Below are 7,337 nucleotides of genomic sequence, written 5' to 3' on the forward strand. Positions count from 1 at the left end.
GTAGTAAACCCCACAAACTGCAGTGGTGATTTTGGTAATGGCATTAAACAGGAAATTAGAGATGCATGCGATAAAGGAACATCTGTAATTATGGGTGACTTTAATCTGCATATAGATTGGGCAAATCAAATTAGTCACAATACCATAGAGGAAGAATTCTTGGTGTGTATACGGGATGGTTTTCTGGACCAATGCTTTGAGGACCCAACTGGAGAACAGGCCATTCTAGACTGGGTATTGCGTAATGAGAGAGAAATAATTGACAATCGAGTGGTGCGGGACTCCATGGGGGCGAGCGACCATAATATGATAGAATTATTAATCAAGATGGAGAGTGATGTATGTGATTCTGAGACAAGGGTCCTGAATCTCAGTAAAGGAAACTACGAAGGTATGAGGCGTGAGTTGGCCATGACGGATTGGGAAACGTTACTTCAAGGGATGACATTGAATAGGCAATGGCAAACATTCAAAGAGAGCATGGATGAACTGCGACAATTGTTTATTCTGATCTGGCGCAAAAGAAAAACGCGAAAGGTAGCCACACCATGGCTTATAATGGAAATTAGAGATAGCATTAGATCCAATGAAGAAGCATAGAAATTTACCAGGAAAAACAACAGACTTGAGGATTGGGAGCACTTTGGAATTCAGCAAAGGAGGACCAAGGGATTGATTAAGAAGTGGGAAATAGAGTAGGAGAGCAAGCTAGCGGGGTACATAAAATCTGACTGTAAAAGCTTCTATAGGTATGTGAAGAGAAGAAGATTAGTGAAGACAAATATAGGTCCCTTACAGTCAGAAGCAGGGGAATTTATTATGGGGAATAAAGAAATGGCTGACCAACTAAATGCATACATTGGTTCTGTCTTCACAATGGACGACGCAAATATCATACCAGAAATGTTGGGGAACAGAGGGCTTAGTGAGAGAGAGAGGAACTGAAAGAACTCAGTATTAGTAGAGAAATGGTGTTGGGGAAATTGATAGGATTGACGGCCGATCAATTCCCAGGGCCTGATGGTATGCATCCCAGAGTACTTATGGAAGTGACCCGAGAAATAGTGGATGCATTGGTGGTCATCTTCCAAAATACTATAGTCTCTGGAACAGTTCCGACAGAATGGAGGGTAGCTAATGTAACGACACCATTTAAAAAGGGAGGTAGAGAGAAATCACGGAATTATAGACCAGTCAGCCTGACGTCAGTTGTGGGGGAAATTATGGAATCCACTGTGAAAGATTTTATAGCAGAGCACTTGGAGAACAGTGGTAGAATTGGGCAGAGTCAGAATGGATGCAAGAGAGGGAAATCATGCTTGACAAATCTACTAAAATCCTTCCAGGATGTAACTCGTAGAGTTGATGAGGGGGAGCCAGTGGATGTGGTTTATTTGGACTTTCAGAAGGCTTTCGACAAAGTCCCACGTAAGAGATCAGCATGTAAAATTAAAACGCATGGGACTGGGGGTACTGTCTTGCGATGGATAGAAAATTGGTTGGCGGACACTGAAGCAAAGAGTAGGTATAAATGGGTCTTTTTCGGAATGGCAGGCAGTGACTAGTGGGGTACCGCAGAGATCGTTGCTAAGACCCTGCTATTCACAATATATATAAATGATTTAGATGAGGGAACTAAATGTAATAACTCCAAATTTGTAGATGAGACAAAACGGTGTGGGAGGGTGAGTTGTAAGGAGGATGCAGAGAGGCTTCAGGGTGATTTGGACATGTTGAGTGAGTGGGCTAATGCATGGCAGGTGAAGCATAATGTGGATAAATATGAGCTTATCCACTTTGGTAGCAAAAACAGGAAGGAAGATTATTATCTGAGCGGCTATAAACTGAGAGAGGGGAATATGCAGCGAGACCTGGGTGTTCTCATACACCAGTCGCTGAAGGTAAGAATGCAGGTGCAATAGGTGGTAAAAAAGGCAAATGGTATGCTGACCTTCATAGCGAGAGGATTCGGGCACAGAAGCAGGGATGTCTTGCTGCAATTATACAGGGCCTTAGTGATGCCATACGTGGAATATTGTGCGCAGTTTTGGTCTCCTTATCTGAGGAAGGATGTTCTTGTTATAGAGGGAGTGCAGCGAAGGTTTACCAGACTAATTCTGGAGATGGTGGGACTGATGTATGAGGACAGATTGAGTTGGTGCGGATTATATTCGCTGGAGTTCAGAAGAGTGAGGGGGGATCTCATAGAAACCTATAAAATTCTAACAGGACTTGACAGGGTAGATGCAGGAAGGATGTACATGAAGGTAGGGGAGTCCAGAACCTGGGTATATAGTCTCAGGACACGGGATAAACATTTCAGGTCTGAGATGAGGAGAAATATCTTCACCCAGAGAGTGATGAGCCTGTGGAATTCACTGTCACACAAAGCAGTTGAGGCCAAAATATTGTTTGTTTACAAAAAGGAGTTAGATATAGCTCTTGGGTCTAAAGGGATGAAAGGGTATGGGGCGAAAGCCGGAACAGGCTACTGAGTTGGATGATCAGCCATGATCATAATGAATGGCAGAGCAGACTCGAAGGCCGCATGGCGTCCTCCTGCTCCTATTTTCTATATTTCTCACACACACACACACACACACACACACACACACACACACACACACACACACACACACACACACACACACACACACACACACACACACACACACACACACACACACATATCACACCCCAACACTGAGCACAATAGCAGTGAACCAGATGCAGACGCTGACATAGATCACACCACAGTCTTTGAGGCAGACACACACAAGTGCACACACACAAACTCGTTACACATCAGGCACTGAGCCAGATACAAACATGCACACACAAAAGCACACGCAGAACACACCCCAGGCACAGATACAGGAACACACACAAACAGAAACAGAGATCAAATGGCAGCTATTCACACACACACACACACACACACACACACACACACACACACACACACACACACACATGAACACAGGTAACACCACAGGTACAGAACCAGTCAAATTTTCTCTCTCACGCACACACAGACATACGCAGGCAGACACGTACACACACACACAGACACACAGTTCACACACCAGGTGCTGAGTCAGAAACAGACACACACATACTCAGGATCTCTCAGCAGGCACTGAGCCAGTCACATAAAAAGACACACACACATAAACACAGACACACACACAGATCACATTAACACTTATACAGATGCAGACTAAAGCTCACAGACACAAGCACACAGATGCACAGACACACACACGCACACACACATCACACACATACACTGACGAACACACACGTACGAACAGGCACTCATGCACAGGCATGCACGCACACATACACACATACGCAGGCAGACATGAATACGCACAGACACACACAGCGTTCACACACCCGGTCTTCAGTCAGGAACACACACATACATACACGGGATCACACACCAGGCTCTGAGTCAGTTAAAGAAAGAGACACACACACACACACACACACAAACGCAGACACGCACACAGAGACACAAGCACATCACATAAACACATAGAAGTACACTGAAGCACACAGACACAAGCAAGCGCACACGCACACACACACACATACACACACACAAACACACAAAGACGAACATACACACACACACACACACACGGATCACAACCCCCAGGCACAGAACCGGGCGCGCGTGCACGCACACACACACAAACACACACACACATATGCACAAACATACACACAGCCGCATATATCCCCGGCACTGAGCCAGACATAAACACACTCAAAGACATACACATATGCACTCAGACACACTTACATTATATCCCAGCCACTGAGCCAGATACTCACAAACATACGCACAAACACAGATACACACACAGATACACAAACACATCACATAAACACATACACAGATCCACACTAAATCACAGACACAAACACACACGTGCGCGCACACACACACTAACATACTAACACACACACACACACATCTTAGCAGTAGCATTGAGGCAGACAGACCCACACACACACACATGCACACGCACAGATCACACTATAGGCATTGAGACAGACAGACAGACTCTCTCTCTCTCTCTCTTCACATCTCATCACAGGCACTGAGCCAGACACACACACACATAAACTCACTCATACACACAGCCCAATCACAGCCAAGGCACTGAAACAGATACACAGACACATACATCATAGCCCACGCACTGAGCCAGAAACATACACACACGCACACACACACGCGCACACACACAGATCACAGCAGTAGCATCGAAGCAGTAACGCACATACAGATACAGGCAGATCACACCACAGGCATTGAGATAGACCACACACAGAGATCACAAAGATACACGAACGCAAATCACATCGCATCCCAGGCACTGAGCAAAATATGTACAGAAACATACGCACATCCAGACCATGTCACACGAGGGACTGATCCAACTACGCACACACACACACAGACAAAGACACACACACACACACACAAACACACACGCTTCATGTCTGGCCCTGAAATCGTCGACACACTGATCTAGGATCGACGTCTCCAGCGATCGGTCTCCAACCAGGCCTGGTATAGTACTGACAAGTCCACTCCTCCCTCTGCTGTTGCGGATAGTACTGAGCTGCTGGCCCTCTGATTGTTCAGCAGCTTTGACAGGCGGGATCCCCATCCTTAAAAAGGATGTGGACCACGACACCAGGCAGTTAATTTCCCGAATTGCCGTTGGTGGGGGTTCCGAATTGCTGAGGCTTTGCTCCCCTCACATTTTCAACCATCGTCTGGGCCCCCGCTGTCTCCACTAAATTCACTGGTCTGTCTCCAGCAGAAATCCCTTCCACTGGAACAATAATTAGATACATACTGAATGTGGTAACAAATGTACAAATGTCACCACAAAATCCTTCAACCTGTTGTTTTTACTTCTAACCTGATTTATCATTTCCCTGATAATTCCCCTTGTTTACAGTTAACTTTGAGACGATTGCGATTATTTGCTTCATTGATATTTCTGTGGACTCATTTCCTTTGAAATAATTGAATTCCAAGCTGACTGTCACAGGTAAGGGAATCTCTCAGTGAATCCAACATTTAACTTTCTATACAAGAGAAAAGTGCTGCAGATGCTGCAAATCTGAATTAAAAACAGAAAATGCTGGAAATATTCAGCAGGTCTGGCAGCATCTGTGGAGAGAGAAACAGAGTTAATGGTTCAGGTTGGTGACTCTTCATCAGAACTGGGACAGATTAGAGATAGAACAGTTTTTAAACCAGACTGGGAAAGGATGGCGGGGAAGGATAATGATCAATATTGAATTTAACAATTGCAGTATCATTCTTTTGTCAATTAACCTCTCCTGTCTTCCATCGTATCACAGGCTTTTCCGTTTGTTCTTTCAGGTCCAATCATATTCATACATCACTGGATACAGGATCACATTTAGAAATCTCAATAACTCCTCAATCAAACTGGTAAATTTGCTCCAGCCTGATGTATAATTTCTCTGTTTATTTCCCTTCCTCACAGTTAACTTGCTGACGATTGGGATCCTGTCTCAGGGAAAGTGTGGTCTCTCCAAATGTGTCACTCGCTACCTGCTGGCCATGTCAGCGGCGGATCTACTGGTTATTATCCTGGACCTGATATTGAGACACATTCCTATTGTTTATGAGGAACAGTTTCAGTTCCTGCGGTCCATCCCCCTGTGTAATATCCACGCCGTCCTGCTTTATGCAGCCGCAGACTGTTCTGTCTGGTTCACTGTCACTTTCACCTTTGATCGATTTGTGGCCATTTGTTGCCAGAAGCTGAAAAGAAAATATTGCAGCGAGAAAACAGCGGCTCTGGTTCTGGGAACAGTGACTGTGCTGATATGTTTAAAGAACATCACCCGGTATTTTATGTTAATGGGTCGGTATTGGCTGAAGAACCAACCTTGGTTTTGTTTTGTAGCACAGAATGTTCTGTCCTCTCAGGTCCGGGGAACAATAGAACTCCTCCACACCATTCTAACCCCGGCGCTCCCATTTGTGGTGATTCTGCTGCTCAATGCTCTCACCGTGAGACACATTTTAGTGAGCAGCAGAGGACGCAGGAGACTCCGAACTCACAGCAGTGGGGAGAGTCGCAGAGACCCAGAGATGGAGAGTCGAGGGAAATCGATCATTTTACTGTTAGTTATCTCGGGGAATTTCATCCTCTTATGGGCACTGTTAATGCTGTATTCAATGTGGTGGCGGATGTGGTATTTGGGCTATCGGTCCATAATTCTACGTTGGTTTCTGCGGGAATTAGGGTTTATGCTGCAACTCCTGAGTTGTTGCACAAACACTGCGATTTATGCTATCACCCAGACTCAGTTCAGAGAGCAGTTGAAGAATGTGCTGAAATACCCCTTTATTCCAATTGTTAAATTCATTCAATGATGAGGACATGAATTAAAGCATGTCTAACCGACAAAACCCGGCAAAACCCGGCAGCATGTGTCGGGTTCGGTTCGGGTCAGGTCTATATTCTGCGTCTTGCATTCGGGCTCGGGTCTGGTCCAGCTGGACTGTACTGTTTAGATTTTACAGTCTTGGTGCTTCTTGTCATGTCTGCCTATGTGAAAACCACGATATAAATACATATTATGCATCAAAACTTAAGTGTGACATTTTTAAATCAAACTTTTCACTGTTAAGATTTTTTAAAAAGAATTAAAATGTGGGAATGCAGGTTTTATTTTTCCAGACTGGTTTTAATTCTGTATTTTTTGAGAATTACATGACTGAGGCAATTGTATTTAAAATAACGATAGCGTATGAAATTCAACAACACAAATTAGAGGCTGCCTTCTCTGCCCAAAGGAAAGCCATAAGTAGATTGTAACGTCCTTTCATATTTCAGTTATATTCACTGCCAAAATGGCATGAAATTTACCGGATAATTGCGAAACAGTCATGTCAGTTAAAATTAGCCTCTAGAGGAACTAATGTCTCATTTTATACATAACACATGCTTACAATATAATATATGAACGTGTTTGTTTGAACGCTGCAAGCACAGACTTGGAAAATTCGTTGTGGTGCCCTGCCCAGAAGACCCTTGTTGTAAGCATTTTGATGATTTGTCTTAACCTAAAATATAACAAGAACATTCAAAAATTAGAACTACCCGCTATTTAAAGAGATCAAAAATAATTAGTCTGCCACGAAATTCCATGATGGGATTGTTTATGTAGAACGTTACCATGTAGCTGCTGTGATTTGCATCCTGAAAGCTGCCACATTATGATTGAAAGCGAGTGTCATAGATCACATCAATGGATCTTGTGCAAGG

At 44.1% G+C, this 7,337-nt stretch overlaps 1 pseudogene; it reads left to right on the plus strand.

Moving 5' to 3' along the window:
* LOC137362492 (probable G-protein coupled receptor 139) overlaps nucleotides 1–6,442 on the plus strand; it is a 41,330-nt pseudogene extending 34,888 nt beyond the window's left edge.
* The last annotated feature ends 895 nt before the right edge of the window (nucleotides 6,443–7,337 follow it).

This window comes from Heterodontus francisci, unplaced genomic scaffold (assembly GCF_036365525.1).
Source record: "Heterodontus francisci isolate sHetFra1 unplaced genomic scaffold, sHetFra1.hap1 HAP1_SCAFFOLD_152, whole genome shotgun sequence".
Taxonomy (NCBI): domain Eukaryota; kingdom Metazoa; phylum Chordata; class Chondrichthyes; order Heterodontiformes; family Heterodontidae; genus Heterodontus; species Heterodontus francisci.